Below are 17,983 nucleotides of genomic sequence, written 5' to 3'. Positions count from 1 at the left end.
CTATGCAAAGAAAAGAGATTTTAAGGAAACTATATATTTAAAAAAATATTTTAATGTACAGTGTTGACTCTTAAAACAAAGGAAAAACTATTGACATTTTTCACCTAACAATTTCCTTCAAAACATAATCTCAATTACTGTAGAAAATGCAGCAATATATTAACCTTTATTAGACTATTTTATTGATATAGAGCTGATGTAATTTAGCTTAACATAATCAAAACAGGTTAAATACATAGTACCCTCTTATATCTTATTGCTAAAGGAATAAAATTAAGGAGGAAAATTTTAAGTGGTATTCAGAGTGAAATCCTTCATTAAACTTATTTACATATATTCAGTATAAAATGTAACTACAAATTATCCATGGAATTTTAAAATTGAGTATCAGTATTTGGCAGGCAATCTAATGGCTTCTCAAAGTTGTCCTAGTCTCCAGAATCTGTGAATATGTTACATTACATGATAAAGGGTGAAGATTGAATTAAGTTTGCTGATTAGCTTAAAATAGGTAGATTATTCTGGATTATTCACGTGGGTGCAGTGTAATCATAGGGGTCCTTAAATGTGAAGAGAGGAGCAGAAGAGTGATTGTCAGAGTGAACACAATGTCAGAAAGACTGAAACAGTCATTGCTGGCTTTAAAGACAGAAGGGGCTAGTAGCCAAGAAATGTTTGTAGAAGCTGGTTTGTAGAAACTGGAAAAAGCAAGGAAACAGACTCTCCTTTAGAGTGTCCAGAAAGGAACACCGTCCTGCTGACACCTTGATTTTAGTCCAGTGGGACACATTTCTGACTTTTCACCTCCAGAACTACAAGATTGTACATTTGTTTTGTTTGTTTGTTTAGTGTTGTTTTGCAACACTAAATTTGTGATGATTTGTTACAATGATAGAAAATGAACACAACTATAGTAATAATTTTTTTCTGAAAATCTTAAATTTAAAAACTTGGGACCAGTTTGGAGGAGAGGTAACTGACAACAGTAGTTGCCATAGTTGCTATTAACAGCAATGGCTACTCTGTTCAAGTTTATAAAGCGCTTCTACATGGGTCTCTCATGGGTGCTTCACTGCAATTAAGCCAGGTGGAAGAGGCCATGTTGGTGCATATTTCACAGCTAAGGAAACCGAGCCTCAGAGAGATGATGTGGCATAGACAGGGATGGAGGGCAGTCCCCCATCTTCCTTTGCTGAATTCTGGGTACTTTAGCCTGTGTGCCAGTCCAGCACTAGGAGACTTCTATAAAGAAGGCTTTTTAACAAACATATGAGTCTTATTTCTATATCCAAGGGCTTAAATACAGTTTGGAGGGTTGGCAGCTACTTAGGTTTCAAACCAACCTTAAAAGTTATAAATATCTTTAAATCTGCTCTCAATAAATCTTCTAGGGTTTTATTTGTGGGTAGGTGAGTACAAAGACATTACAGAGTTCCTATTATGACCTTGAGAAAATTATGAACAACTTCATTTGTTTCCTGAGTCAAGGAAATCCAGTATTTGTTCAGTTGCTGGGCAAATTGAGAATAAATGACTCTCCTTGCTATGGTTTAATTTTTTTTCAAGTTTCAGTTTATTCGTATAACTCATTTTATTTTAAATTTAATATTACTGGACTTCCCTAGTGGCACAGTGGTTAAGAATCCGCCTGCCAATGCAGGGAACATGGATTTGAGCCCTGGTCCGGGAAGGTCCCACATGTCGCGGAGCAACTAAGCCTGTGAGCCACAACTACTGAGCCTGCACTCTACAGCCCACAAGCCAAAACTACTGAGCCCAAGAGCCACAACTACTGAAGCCTCTGCTTTGCAACAAGAGAAGCCATTGCAATGAGAAGCCCGTGCACCACAACAAAGAGTAGCCCCTGCTTGCCACAACTAGAGAAAGCTGCGCGCAGCAACGAAGACCCAACACAGCCATAAATAAATAAATTTCTAAAAAAATTTAATGTTACTGAATTAATTCAGTTTTTAACTTATAATTTATATCAGTCATGGAGTAGAAAGGTCTAGGCCATTATTAAAGATTAATAGGTAGGTAAAAAGATTAGATTCTGCCATGGAACATGGTAAACTAGTGGGTTGGTGGTGGTGGTGGTTATAAGTGTGGGATGCCTGAGTTTGAATTCTGGCTTCTCCCTTACTAGTTATATGACATTTGGCAAGTTATTTATCATTCTGTACTGTCAATTCTTCATCTGTAAAATAGGGATTATAAAAATTATTAACTTAGAGGGTTTACATGAAAATTGAGATATTGTGTGCAAAGTATTTAAAACAGTGCTCTATATATGTTGGTTATTATTATACAAACCCTGTTTATTCATTACTTTTAAAAGGGAAGAAAAACTTCTTTTAAATACAACACTTTCTAACATTGATGTGACTGGTCTATTTTACCCCAGTTACCATTATATTCAAGGCAGATTTTTTGCATCTATAGTAAGAGAACTGGTGCTTATATGATACTACTAAGAATTTGTTTCCCGGTAAATAAAAGCCTTTAGCTTTGAACTGGAGCTGCGTAATCATATATTAATGGAGACAACAACACATGGAACTGAGAAAATATGGTATGTACAGCAAATTATGAATGAGTTCTCTAGCAGAACATTTTTCCATTTCCCTATTCTAAATAGGATGAGGAGAAATAATTTTCCCAAGTTACTAAAATCTTGACATTTTTACTGAAAACTTCAAGTCATAGCTGTATTGTTTTCTCCGAGTTACCTTTAAAAGTGGAGAAAATGTTCATAAGTAAAAAGAATCAATTTATGTAGTATGTGGCATTCTACACACTCAAAAAAATAAGAAAGAAAAAGACAACCTCAAAAGCCCCCAACAACAAAAACCAAAACACAAAAACCCCAAATAACAATGGAACAAATCTGCAACGTGAAAACTTTGGTAAAAATAAATATCATATTAAAATCAAATAGGGACTTCCCTGGCAGTCCAGTGGCTAAGACTGCGTGCTTCCACTGCCAGGGGCATGGGTTTGAACCCTGGTCAGGGAACCAAGATTCTGCATGCTGCATGGTATGGCCAAAAAAAAAAAAAAAAAAAATTAAAATAAAGTAAAATAAAAGCAGTGATTAAAAAAAATTTTTATTTATTTTTTGGCTGCATTGGGTCTTTGTTGCTGCACACCGGCTTTCTTTAGTTGCGGTGAGTGGCGGCTACTCTTCCTTGTGGTGCACAGGCTTCTCATTGCAGTGGCTTCTCTTGTTGCGGAGCATGGGCTCCAGGTGCGCAGGCTTCAGTAGTTGTGGCTCGCAGGCTCTAGAGAGCAGGCTCAGTAGTTGTGGCGCATGTGCTTAGTTGCTCCGCGGCATGTGGGATCTTCCCAGATCAGAGATTGAACCCGAGTCTCCTGCATTGGCAGGTGGATTCTTAACCACTGTGCCACCAGGGAAGTCCCAATAAGCAGTGATTTCAAGGCACATGTTCAAGTAATAAGCAAAACTTTAAAATGTTATTTGATTAAAAAGATATTTAGCACAGGGAGCTCAGCTTGGTGCTCTGTGATGACCTAGATGGGTGGCAATGTGCGGGGTAGTGGGAAGGAGGTCCAAGAAGAGGGGATATATGTATACGTATAGCTGATTCACTTTGGTGTACAGCAAGAACTAACACAACATTGTAAAGCAATTATACTCCACTTAAAAAAAATATTTAGCTTTCAGAAATGTAGTAGTGGTTCTAAATCAAAGGAATGGTATCAATAAAAAGGTGATTGATATATAATATATTTTGGTTCCATATATTATTATTCATTGGTGAGACTAGAATTATTTTTTTAAATTGAAGTACAGTTGATTTACTATGTTGTGTTAATTTCTGCTGTAGAGCAAAGTGATTCAGTTATATACACACACACAAACACACACACATATATATGTACACATTCTTTTTTATATTCTTTTCCATTATGGTTTATCACAGGATATTGAATATAGTCCCCTGTGCAATACAGTAGGACCTTGTTGTTTACCCATTCTTTATATAATAGTTTGCATCTGCTAACCCCAAACTCCCACTCTGTCCCTCCCCCCCCGCCACAACTCCCTCTTGGCAACCACAGGTCTGTTCTCCATGTCTGTGAGTCTGTTTCTGTTTCATAGATAAGTTCATTTGTGTTATATTTTAGATTACACATATAAGTGATATGGTATTTGTCTTTCTCTTTCTGACTTACTTCACTTAGTATGATAATCTCTATTGCATCCATGTTGCTGCAAATGGCATTATTTCATTCTTTTTTATGTCTGAGTAGTATTCCATTGTATATATGAACCAGCAGTCCCCAACCTTTTTGGCACCAGGGACCAGTTTCATGGAAGACAATTTTTCCATGCACTGGGGTGGGGGATGGTTTTGGGATGATTCAATCTTATTACATTTACTGTGCACTTTATTTCTATTATTATTACACTGTAATATATAATGAAATATGTAAATATAATTATACAGCTCACCATAACGCTGACAGGAAGTGGAGCTCCGGCTGTAATGCGAGTGATGGGGAGTGGCTGTAAATACAGATGAAGCTTCTCTCACTCGCCTGCCGCTCATCTCCTGCTGTGCGGCCTGGTTGACAACAGGTTACAGACTAGTACTGGTCCATGGCCTGGGGGTTGGGGACCCCTGATTTAAACCACATTTTCTTTATCCATTCATCTGTCAATGGAGATTCAGGTTGTTTCCATGTCTTGGCTATTGTGAATAGTGCTGCTGTGATCATAGGGGTGCATGTATCTTTTTGGATTATAGTTTTGTCTAGGTATATGCCCAGGAGTAGGATTGCTGGATCATATGTTAACTCTAGTTTTAGTTTTTTGAGGAACCTCCATACTGTTTTCCATAGCGGCTATACTAATTTACATTCCCACCAACAGTGTAGGAGGGTTCCCTTTTCTCCACACCCTCTCCCACATTTGTTATTTGTAGACTTTTTAGGATGGCCATTCTGACTGGTGTGAGGTGGTACCTCATTGTAGTTTTGATTTGCATTTCTCTAATAATTAGTGATGTTGAGCAGCTTTTCATGTGCCTCTTGGCCATCTGTCTTCTTTGGAGAAATGTCTATTTAGGTCTTCTGCCCATTTTTCAGTTTGTTTGTTTGTTTTTTTGTTGTTGAGTTACATGAGCTATTTGTATATTTTAGAAATTAAGCCCTTGTCAGTTGCATCTTTTGCGAATATTTTCTCCCAGTCCATAGGTTGTCTTTTAATTTTGTTTATGGTTTCCTTGGCTGTACAAAGCTTCTGAGTTTAATTAGATCCTGTTTGTTTATTTTTGCTGTTACTTCTATTGCCTTGGGAGACTGACCTAAGAAAACATTGGCACAATTTATGTCAGAGATTGTTTTGCCTATGTTCTCTTCTAGGAGTTTTATGGTGTCATGTCTCATATTTAAATCTTTCAGACATTTTGAATTTATTTTTGTGTATTATGTAAGGGTGTGTTCTAGCTTCATTGATTTACATGTGGCTGTCCAATTTTCCCAACACCGATTGCTGAAGAGACAGTCCTTTTCCCACTGTAGGTTCTTGCCTCCTTTGTTGAAGATTAATTGCCCATAGGTGTGTGGGTTTATTTCTGGGCTCTCTATTCTGTTCCATTGATCCATATGTCTGTTTTTGTGCCAGTACCATGCTGTTTTGATTATTGTCGCTTTGTAGTATTGTCCGAAGTCTGGGAGGGTTATGCCACCTGCTTTGTAGAAACTAGAATTCTTAATTTTAGCATTATTAATTCCTTTGTGAAAAATGGAACTTCATTTTATTTCAACTTGGGTGAAATGGACAATCTCTTCAACAAATTGTGTTGGGAAAGCTGGACAGCTACATGTGAATCAATGAAATTAGAACACTCCTTCACACCATACACAAAAATAAACTCAAAATGGATCAAAGACCTATATATAAGGCATGACACCATAAAACTCCTAGAAGTGAACATAGGCAAAATATTCTTGGACATAAATCATAGCAATATTTTCTTAGATCAGTCTCCCAAGGCAAAAGAAATAAACAAATGGGACCTAATCAAGCGTAAAAATTTTTGCATAGCAAAGGAAACCACCAACAAAACAAAAAGACAAGCGATGGAATGGGAGAAAATATTTGCAAACAGTGCAACTTACAGGGGGTTAATATCCAAATATGCAAAAACTCATACAACTCAATTTCAAAAAACAAACAACCCAAACAAAAAATGGGCAGAAGACCAACAAGGATTAGTATTCAGAATAAATAAAGAGGAAAGAGAAAAAGCATGTAAAATGGGCACAGCATATGAACAGAGATTACACAGAGAAGAACTGAACTTCCAATCAACATTTGAAAAAATATTAAAATCATCGGTAATCAGAGATAGTCAAATGACATACCACTTCAAGCTGAGGGGAATGTTAAGGCCATTTTGGTCACTTTGAAGAATAATTTGGCAATATCTAGTAAGCTTAAAGATGCATACAATCTAGAACCCAGACATTCCACTTCCAAATATATATACCCTAGGGAAAGTCTTAGACCTATGCATCAGGAGACATGTGCCACATATTTATTCACTGTAACGTTGTTACTAATAGCTGTTGGGGGAAAAGAGAATGAATGAATGAATACGTTATAGAGTATTTATACAATAAAATACCATAGAGAAGTAAAAAATGAATGAATTAAAGCTACACAAATTGACATGAATAATCCTCAAAGTCAATATCAAGGAAAAATACAAGTTCCAGAATGAAATATGTAGAATAATACATTTACACAAAATTCTATATATTTCTGGATAAAATTATGTGTAGGAGTAATACCCATCCACTTGAAGATAGTAGTTAGCTTTGGTGCAGGGAGAAGAGAAGAGAATGGGATTGAGGTGGTTATATAGAAAGCTTCAACCCTCTCTATAGCATTTTATTTATTGAATAAAAATAATCTGAGCAATTATGGCCACATATTTTTATTTTTTTAATATGAAATATTTCCAACTTTCATAATAGAACACAGCCTAATAACTCCCTAAGGTTTTTTTCAGAGTTTTTTAAAAATTGGAGTGTAGTTGATGTACAATATTATGTATCACAGGTGTACAATATAGCAATTCATGATTTTTAAAGGTTATACTCCATTTATAGTTATTATAAAATATTGGCTATATTCCCTGTATTGTAAAATATATCTTTGTAGCTTATTTTATATGTAATAGTTTGTACCGCTTAAATCCCTACCCCTATATTACCCCTCCCCCATTCCGTCTCCCCACTGGTAGCCACTAATTTGTTCTCTATATCTGTGAGTCTGCTTCTTTTTTGTTATATTCACTAGTTTGTCATATTTTTATTTATTTATTTATTTTTTATTTTATTTTTTTTGTGGTACGCGCGCCTCTCACTGTTGTGGCCTCTCCCGTTGTGGAGCACAGGCTCCAGATGCGCAGGCTCAGCGGCCATGGCTCATGGGCCCAGCCACTCCACAGCATGTGGGATCTTCCCGGATCGGGGCACGAACCTGTGTCCCCTGCATTGGCAGGCGGGCTCTCAACCACTGCGCCACCAGGGAAGCCCTTTGTTGTATTTTTAGATTCCACATATAAGTGACATCCTACGGTATTTGTCTTTCTGTCTGGCTTTTTTCACTTAGCATAATACCCTCCAAGTCCATCCATGTTATTGCAAATGGCAAAATTTCATTCTTTTTTATGGCTGAGTAATGTTCTATTGTATATACATATGTACCACATCTTTATCCATTCATCTGTTGATGGACACTTAGGTATTTTCCATATCTTGGCAATTGTAAATAATGCTGCTGTGAACATTGGGGTGCATGTATCTTTTTGAATTAACATTTTTGTTTTTTTTGATATATACCCAGGAGCGGAGTTGCTGGGTCATGTACTATTTCCATTTTTAGTTTTTTGAGAAAGCTCCATACTGTTTTCCACAGCAGCTGCAGCAGTGTACATTGCCACCAACATTGTACGAGGTTTCCCTTTTCTCTACATCCTTGCCAACATTTGTTGTTTGTGTTCTTTTTGATGATAGCCATTCTGACAGATGTTAGATGATATCTCATTGTGGTTTTGATTTACGTTTCCCTGGTGATTAGTGGTGTTGAACATCTTTTCATGTGCCTGTTGGCCACCTGCATTTCCTCTTTGAAAAATGTACATTTAGGTCTTCTGCCCATTTTTTAATTAGGTTTTTATTTTTTTTTGTATTGAGTTGTATGAACTGTTTATATATGTTTGATATTAATCCCTTATTAAGCATATCATTTGCAAATATTTTATCCCATTCAGTAGGTTGTCTTTTCATTTTGTGGATGGTTTCCTTTGCTGTGCAAAAGCTTTTAAGTTTAATTAGGTCCTATTTGTTTATATTTGCTTTTATTTCCTTTGCTTTAGGAGACAGATCCAAAAAAAATATTGCTACGATTTATGTCAAAGAGTGTTCTGCCTATGTTTTCCTCTAGGAGTTTTATGGTTTCTGGTCTTACATTTAGGTCTTTAATCCATTTTGAGTTTATCTTCGTATATGGTGTTAGAGAGTGTTCTAATTTCATTCTTTTGCATACAACTCCCTAACCTTTTGAAGTTTAAACTTTTTGAAATTTAAATTTCAGTAGCTCTGTAGAAAATATACCGTATTAGTTTTTGCATATCTTTTAATATAAATGGTATCATATGTACCTTATTAGTTTCCTATGAGTTCTGTAACAAATTACCACAAATTAAAAGAAATAAAATTGAGTTATTTGTAGTGAGGTGGATACACCTAGAGTCTGTCATACAGAGTGAAGTAAGTCAGAAAGAGAAAAACAAATACCGTATGCTAATACATATATATGGAATCTAAAAAAAGAAAAAGAAAAAGGTTCTGAAGAACCTAGGGGGAGGACAGGAATAAAGACTCAGACGAGGGGCTTCCCTGGTGGCGCAGTGGTTGAGAGTCCACCTGCCGATGCAGGGGGCGCGGGTTCGTGCCCCAGTCCGGGAGGATCCCGCATGCCGCGGAGCGGCTGGGCCCGTGAGCCGTGGCTGCTGGGCCTGCGCGTCCGGAGCCTGTGCTCCGCAGTGGGAGAGGCCACGGCAGTGAGAGGCCCGCATAGCGCCAAAAACAGAAAAAAAAAAAAGACTCAGACATAGAGAATGGACCTGAGGACACAGGGAGGGGGGAGTGTAAGCTGGGACGAAGTGAGAGAGTGGCATTGACATATATACACTACCAAATGTAAAATAGTTAGCTAGTGGGAAGCAGCCGCATAGCACAGGGAAATCAGCTCCATGCTTTGTGACCACCTAGAGGGGTGGGATAGGGAGGGTGGGAGGGAGATGCAAAAGGGAGGGGATTTGGGGATATATGTATACGTATAGCTGATTCACTTTGTTATACAGCACAAACTAATGCAACATTGTAAAGCAATTATACTCCAATAAAGATGTTTTAAAAAAAAACACAGAAGTTTATTCCCTCTCATATCTGGAGGCCAGAAGTCCAAAAGCAGTATCACTAGGCTGAAAACAAGGTGTCAGCAGGGCTGTGTTCCATCCAAAGGCTCTTAAAGGGAATATGTTCCTTGCCTCTTCCAGCCTCTTCCAGCTTCTTGTGGCTGCCAGCATTCCTCAGCTTGTGGCTACATTACTCTGATCTTCAGGGCCAGCACTGTCAAATCTCATTCTGCTCCATTTTCACATTGCCTTTTCCGCTGTGTGTGTGTCTGTGTCAAATCTCCCTCTCCTCTCACTTGTGACTGTCTTTAGAGTCCACCTAGATAATCCAGGATAATCACTCCATCTAAAGATCCTTAATTTAATTTCATCTGTAAAGACTGTTTTTCCAAATAAGGTAATATTTACAGATTCCAAGGATTAGGACCTGAAATCTTTGGGACCATTATTCATCCTATTACAGTATGTGACATGCAACTTTTTCCTTTTTATTCCATAATACAACTTAGAGATTTTTTTTTCCATATTGGTCAACACAGACCTCTCTTATTCAATGCCATTGCTGTAGAGTATGCTCAAGATGGGTATTTCGTATTGTTTTTCCATTCCTAAAGTGAAGAGCAATGTTTTTATTTTTCTGTTTTATAGACATGCAATAATGATGGTGAAGCGGCTAGAGTGATGTAACTGATAGATAACCATTGTTACATTTCAGGGGTAAGGGATAAGAACTATATTTGGGTTACTGGTGAAAGGGAATTTAGATCTAACTATATTATTTCAATTTTTCTTAGTAAAGAAATGCAATATATATTATTTGCTTAAATAAAAAAATAATAAAATAATTAAATGTAGCTGGGTTTTGACACTATTCCTCATTTGAACTTTTAAGACCAATGTCTATGGCCTATCCATTACTCTGAACTCTTAAACTGAGTCATTTTTTTTGTTTTGCCAAAAGGTCAAAGTCAAAAAAACATAACAAAGGAAATCATTATAATGAATATCTTACCTGATTTCTGAAATTATTACCTAGCACGGTGGTCCCAGATCTGGCAGAGTGCAACTTACACTGAGCTCACTGCATTCCATCCATAATAATAGAACATTATACAATTCTCTTGTTAAATTTTCATGCTGCTGAGACCAGTCTATTAAATTATGATTTTGATGCTACTGAGATCAATCTCTGTAATTGTACTATAGGAATAATAGCAGAAATGTGAGGAATGATTGACTGCTTTGAGAGGAACTATTTAAATGAAATGTAATTTAGCAAAGACTGGTATTTTTGCCCAAAGTGTTAAATTCATAATTATCACTTTAAAATTTATGGTAGTAGTAATATTATCTACTTATATCTACTTTTCATCAAACTAGATTATAAATAACCCAGGTGAAAAATCTAAGATTAAGTCATTTGCTTACTTAAACTAGATATATAAGTTTTAAATAAATGAGTGAACAAGTAGAGAAAATTAGCATCAAGGATCTCTAAGATGCTAACACTGTCTGAAGCTGTGCTCATACTGATTATTCATTATCCACAGAAGAGCTTTCCTAGCAAGAAACCCTCACAGCAAAAACTTCCTTTCTCAGTAATACTGTTTGACAGTAGACAAGCAGGAAATGTTTAGAACTGGAGAGCAGACTTACAAATAATCAGTACAAATAATTCGTGATCACATAAATACATTGTTTTTTTTTAACACCGTTATTGGGGTATAATTGCTTTACAATGGTGTGTTAGTTTCTGCTTTATAACAAAGTGAATCTGTTATACATATACATATATTACCATATTTCTTCCTTCTTGTATCTCCCTCCCTCCCACCCTCCCTATCCCACCCCTCCAGGCGGTAACAAAGCACGGAGCTGATATCCCTGTGCTATGCGGCTGCTTCCCACTAGCTACCTTACGTTTGGTAGTGTATATATGTCAATGTCTCTCTCTCGCTTTGTCACAGCTCACCCTTCCACCTCCCCATATCCTCAAGTCCATTCTCTAGTAGGTCTGTGTCTTTATTCTTGTCTTACCCCTAGGCTCTTCATGACATTTTGTTTTCTTAAATTCCATACATATGTGTTAGCATACGGTATTTGTCTTTCTCTTTCTGAATTACTTCACTCTGTATGACAGACTCTAGGTCTATCCACCTCATTACAGATAGCTCAATTTCGTTTCTTTTTATGGCTGAGTAATATTCCATTGAATATATGTGCCACATCTTCTTTATCCATTCATCCGATGATGGGCACTTAGGTTGTTTCCATCTCTGGGCTATTGTAAATAGAGCTGCAATGAACATTTTCGTACATGACACTTTTTTTTTTTTTTTTTTTGGCTGTACGTGGGCCTCTCACTGTTGTGGCCTCTCCCGTTGCAGAGCACAGGTTCCGGATGTGCAGGCTCAGCAGCCATGGCTCACGAACCCAGCAGCTCCGCGGCATGTGGGATCCTCCCGGACCGGGGCACAAACCTGTGTCCCCTGCCTCGGCAGGCGGACTCTCAACCACTGCGCCACCAGGGAAGCCCCATGACTCTTTTTGAATTATGGTTTTCTCAGGATATATGCCCAGTAGTGGGATTGCTGGGTCATATGGTAGTTCTATTTGTAGTTTTTTAAGGAACCTCCATACTGTTCTCCCTAGTGGCTGTACCAATTCACATTCCCACCAGCAGTGCAGGAGTGTTCCCTTTTCTCCACACCCTCTCTAGCATTTATTGTTTCTAGATTTTTTGATGATGGCCATTCTGACTGGTGTGAGATGATATCTCATTGTAGCTTTGATTTGCATTTTTCTAATGAATAATGATGTCGAGCATTCTTTCATGTGTTTGTTGGCAGTCTGTATATCTTCTTTGGAGAAATGTCTATTTAGGTATTCTGCCCATTCTTGGATTGGGTTGTTTGTTTTTTTGTTATTGAGCTGCATGACCTGCTTGTAAATTTTGGAAATTAATCCTTTGTCAGTTGCTTCATTTGCAAATATTTTCTCCAATTCTGAGGGTTGTATTTTGGTCTTGTGTATGGTTTCCTTTGCTGTGCAAAAGCGTTGAAGTTTCATTAGGTCCCATTTGTTTATTTTTATTTCCATTTCTCTAGGAGTTGAGTCAAAAAGGATCTTGCTGTGATTTATGTCATAGAGTGTTCTGCCTATGTTTTCCTCTAAGAGTTTGATAGTTTCTGGCCTTACATTTAGGTCTTTAATCCATTTTGAGCTTATTTTTGTGTATGGTGTTAGGGAGTTATGTAATCGCATACTTTTACATGTAGCTGTCCAGTTTTCCCAGCACCACTTATTGAAGAGGCTGTCCTTTCTCCACTGTACATTCCTGCCTCCTTTATCAAAGATAAGGTGACCATATGTGCAGGGATTTATCTCTGGGCTTTCTATCCTGTTCCACTGATCTATCTTTCTGTTTTTCTGCCAGTACCATACTGTCTTGATTACTGTAGCTTTGTAGTATACTCTGAAGTCACGGAGCCTGATTCCTCCAGCTCCGTTTTTCGTTTTCAAGATTGCTTTGGCTATTCGGGGTCTTTTGTGTTTCCATACAAATTGTGAAATTTTTTGTTTTATTTCTGTGAAAAATGCCAGTGGTAGTTTGATAGGGATTGCATTGAATCTGTAGATTGCTTTGGATAGTAGAGTCATTTTCACAATATTGATTCTTCCAATCCAAGAACATGGTATATCTCTCCATCTATTTGTATCATCTTTAATTTCTTTCATCAGTGTCTTATAATTTTCTGCATACAGGTCTTTTGTCTCCTTAGGTAGGTTTATTCCTAGATACTTTATTCTTTTTGTTGCAGTGGTAAATGGGACTGCTTTCTTGATTTCATGTTCAGATTTTTCATCATTAGTGTATAGGAATGCAAGAGATTTCTGTGCATTAATTTTGTATCCTGCCACTTTACCAAATTCATTGATTAGCTCTAGTAGTTTTCTGGTAGCATCTTTAGGATTCTCTATGTAGAGTATCATGTCATCTGCAAACAGTGACAGCTTTACTTCTTCTTTTCCGATTTGGATTCCTTTTTCTTTTTTTTTTTTTTTTTTTGCGGTCCGCGGGCCTCTCACTGTTGTGGCCTCTCCCGTTGCAGAGCACAGGCTCCGGACGTGCAGGCTCAGTGGCCATGGCTCACGGGCCCAGCTGCTCCGCGGCATGTGGTATCTTCCCGGACCGGGGCACGAACCCGTGTCCCCTGCATCAGCAGGCGGACTCTCAACCACTGCGCCACCGGGGAGGCCCTGGAATCCTTTTATTTCCTTTTCTTCTCTGATTGCTGTGGCTAAAACTTTCAAAACTATGTTGAATAAGAGTGGTGAGAGTGGGAAACCTTGTCTTGTTCCTGATCTTAGTGGAAATGCTTTCAGTTTTTCACCATTGAGGGTGATATTGCCTGTGGGCTTGTCATATATGGCCTTTATTATGTTGAGGAAAGTTCCCTCTATGCCTACTTTCTGCAGGGTTTTTATCATAAATGGGTGTTGAATTTTGTTGAAAGCTTTCTCTGCATCTATTGAGATGATCATATGGTTTTTCTCCTTCAGTTTGTTAATATGGTTTATCACATTGATTGATTTGTGTATGTTGAAGAATCCTTGCCTTCCTTGGATAAACTCCACTTGATCATGGTGTATGATCCTTTTAATGTGCTGTTGGATTCTGTTTGCTAGTATTTTGTTGAGGATTTTTGCATCTATGTTCATCAGTAATATTGGCGTGTTGTTTTCTTTCTTTGTGACATCTTTGGTTTTGGTATCAAGGTGATGGTGGCCTTGTAGAATGAATTTGGGAGTGTTCTTCCCTCTGCTCTATTTTGGAAGAGTTTGAGAAGGATAGGTATTAGCTCTTCTCTAAATGTTTGATAGAATTCGTCTGTGAAGCCATCTGGTCCTGGGCTTTTGTTTGTTGGAATATTTTTAATCACAGTTTCAATTTCAGTGCTTGTGATTGATCTGTTCATATTTTCTATTTCTTCCTGATTCCGTCTTGGCAGGTTGTGCATTTCTAAGAATTTGTCCATTTCTTCCAGGTTGTGCATTTTATTGGCATAGAGTCGCTTGTAGTAATCTCTCATGATCTTTTGTATTTCTGCAGTGTCAGTTGTTACATCTCCTTTATCATTTCTAATTCTATTGATTTGAGTCTTCTCCCTTTTTTTCTTGATGAGTCTGGCTAATGGTTTATCTATGTTATTTATCTTCTCAAAGAACCAGCTTTTAGTTTTATTGATCTTTGCTATCGTTTCCTTCATTTCTTTTTCATTTATTTCTGATCTGAGCTTTATGATTTCTTTCCTTCTGCTAACTTTGGGGTTTTTCTGTTCTTCTTTCTCTAAGTGCTTTAGATGCAAGGTTAGGTTGTTTATTCGAGATGTTTCCTGTTTCTTAAGGTAGGATTGTATTGCTCTAAACTTCCCTCTTAGAACTGCTTTTGCTGCATCCCATAGGTTTTGGGTCGTTGTGTCTCCATTGTCATTTGTTTCTAGGTATTTTTTATTTCCTCTTTGATTTCTTCAGTGATCACTTCGTTATTAAGTGTTGTTTAGCCTCCATGTGTTTGTATTTTTTGCATATCTTTTCCTGTAATTGATATCTAGTCTCATAGCATTGTGGTCGGAAAGATACTTGATACAATTTCAGTTTTCTTAAATTTACCAATGCTTGATTTGTGACCCAAGATATGATCTATCCTGGAGAATGTTCCATGAGCACTTGAGAAAAATGTGTATTCTGTTGTGTTTGGATGGAATGTCCTATAAATATCAATTAAGTCCATCTTGTTTAATGTATCATTTAAAGCTTATTTATTTTCATTTTGGATTATCTGTCCATTGGTGAAAGTGGGATGTTAAAGTCCCCTACTATGAATGTGGCTGTTAGTGTTTGCCTTTTATGGCTGTTAGTGTTTGCCTTATGTATTGAGGTGCTCCTATGTTGGGTTCATAAATATTTACAATTGTTATATCTTCTTCTTGGATCAATCCCTTGATCATTATGTAGTGCCCTTCTTTGTCTCTTGTAATAGTCTTTATTTTAAAGTCTACTTTGTCTGATATGAGAATTGCTACTCCAGCTTTCTTTTGGTTTCCATTTGCATGGAATATCTTTTTCCATCCCCTTACTTTCAGTCTGTATGTGTCTCTAGGTCTGAAGTGGGTCTCTTGTATACAGCATATATATGGGTCTTGTTTTTGTATCCATTCAGCCAATCTGTGTCTTTTGGTGGGAGCATTTAGTCCATTTACATTTAAGGTAATTATCGATATGTATGTTCCTATTCCCATTTTATAAATTGTTTTGGTCCGTTATTGTAGGTCTTTTCCTTCTCTTGTGTTTCTTGCCTAGAGAAGTTCCTTTAGCATTTGTTTTAAAGCTGGTTTGGTGGTGCTGAAGTCTCTCAGCTTTTGCTTGTCTGTAAAGGTTTTAATTTCTCCATCAAATCTGAATGAGATCCTTGCTGGGTAGAGTAATCTTGGTTGCAGGTTTTTCTCCTTCATCACTTTAAATATGTCCTGCCACTCCCTTCTGGCTTGCAGAGTTTCTGCTGAAATATCAGCTATTAACCTTATGGGGATTCCCTTGTGTGTTATTTGTTGTTTTTCCCTTGCTGCTTTTAATATGCTTTCTTTGTATTTAATTTTTGACAGTTTGATTAATATGTGTCTTGGCATATTTCTCCTTGGATTTATCCTGTAGGGGACTCTCTGTGCTTCCTGGACTTGATTAACTATGTCATTTCCCATATTAGGGAAGTTTTCAACTATAATCTCTTCAAATATTTTCTCAGTCCCTTTCTTTTTCTCTTCGTCTTCTGGAACCCCTATATTTTGAATGTTGTTGCGTTTAATGTTGTCCCAGAGGTCTCTGAGACTGTCCTCAGTTCTTTTACTCTTTTTTCTTTATTCTGCTCTGCAGTAGTTATTTCCACTATTTTATCTTCCAGGTCACTTATCCGTTCTTCTGCCTCAGTTATTCTGCTATTGATCCCATCTAGAGTATTTTTCATTTCATTTATTGTGTTGTTCATCATTGCTTGTTTCATCTTTATTCCTTGTTAAATATTTCTTGCATTTTGTGTATTCTATTTCCAAGATTTTGGATCATCTTTACTATAGTTATTCTGAATTCTTTTTCAGGTAGACTGCCTATTTCCTCTTCATTTCTTAGGTCTAGTGGGTTTTTATCTTGCTTCTTCATCTGCGGTGTGTTTTTCTGTCTTCTCATTTTGCTTATCTTACTGTGTTTGGGGTCTCCATTTTGCAGGCTGCAGGTTTGTAGTTCCCATTGTTTTTGGTGTCTGTCCCAAGTGGCTAAGGTTGTTTCAGTGGGTTGTGTAGGCTTCCTGGTGGAGGGGACTAGTGCCTGTGTCCTGGTGCATGGGGCTGGATCTTGTCTTTCTGGTGGCCAGGTCCACGTATGGTTGTGTGTTTTTGGGTGTCTGTAGCCTTATTATGATTTTAGGCGACTCTCTGCTAATGGGTGGGGCTGTGTTCCTATCTTGCTAGTTGTTTGGCATAGGATGTCCAGCACTGCAGCTTGCTGGTCGTTGAGTGAAGCTGGGTGCTGGTGTTGAGATGGAGATCTCTGGGAGATTTTCGCCGTTTGATATTACGTGGAGCTGGGAGGTCTCTTGTGGACCAGTGTCCTGAAGTTGGCTCTCCCACCTCAGAGGCACAGCACTGACTCCTCGCTGCAGCACCAAGTGCCTTTCATCAACATGGCTCAGAATAAAAGGGAGAAAAAGTAGAGAGAAAGAATTAGTAGAAGTAGGAAGAAAGAAAGAAAGAAAGAAAGAAAGAAAGAAAGAAAGAAAGAAAGGAGGGAAGGAAGGAAGAAAGAAATAAAGATAAATTAAAATAAAATAAAGTAATACATAGCAAAGTTATTAAATTAAAAAATAATTATTAAGAAAAAATTAAAAAAAGATAACGGACAGATAGAACCTTAGTACCAATGGTGGAAGCATAGCTATACAGACAAAATCTCACACAGAAGCATACACATACACACTCACAAAAAGAGGAAAAGGGGAAAAAATCATAAATCTTGCTCTCAAAGTCCACCTCCTCAATTTGGGATAATTCGTTGTCTATTCATGTATTCCACAGATGCAGGGTACATCAAGTTGATTGTGGAGCCTTAATCTGCTGTTTCTGAGCCTGCTGGGAGAGATTTCCCTTTCTCTTCTTTGTTCTCACAGCTCCCAGTGGCTCCTCTTTGGATTTGGCCCCGCCTCTGCTTGTAGGTCGCCAGAGGGCATCTGTTTTTGGCTCAGACAGGACGGGGTTAAAGGAGCCGCTGATTCGGGGGCTCTGGCTCACTCAGCCTGGGGGGAGGGAGGGGCACGGAGTGCGGGGTGAGCCTGCAGTGGCAGAGGCCGGCGTGACGATGCACCAGCCTAAGGCTCGCCGTGCGTTCTCACGGGGAAGTTGTCCCTGGATCCCGGGAACCTGGCAGTGGCGGGCTGCACAGGCTCCCCGGAAGAAGGGTGTGGATAGTGACCTGTG

This window comes from Lagenorhynchus albirostris, chromosome 1 (assembly GCF_949774975.1).
Source record: "Lagenorhynchus albirostris chromosome 1, mLagAlb1.1, whole genome shotgun sequence".
Taxonomy (NCBI): Eukaryota; Metazoa; Chordata; class Mammalia; order Artiodactyla; family Delphinidae; genus Lagenorhynchus; species Lagenorhynchus albirostris.
Note: the sequence above shows the minus strand (reverse complement) of the source record.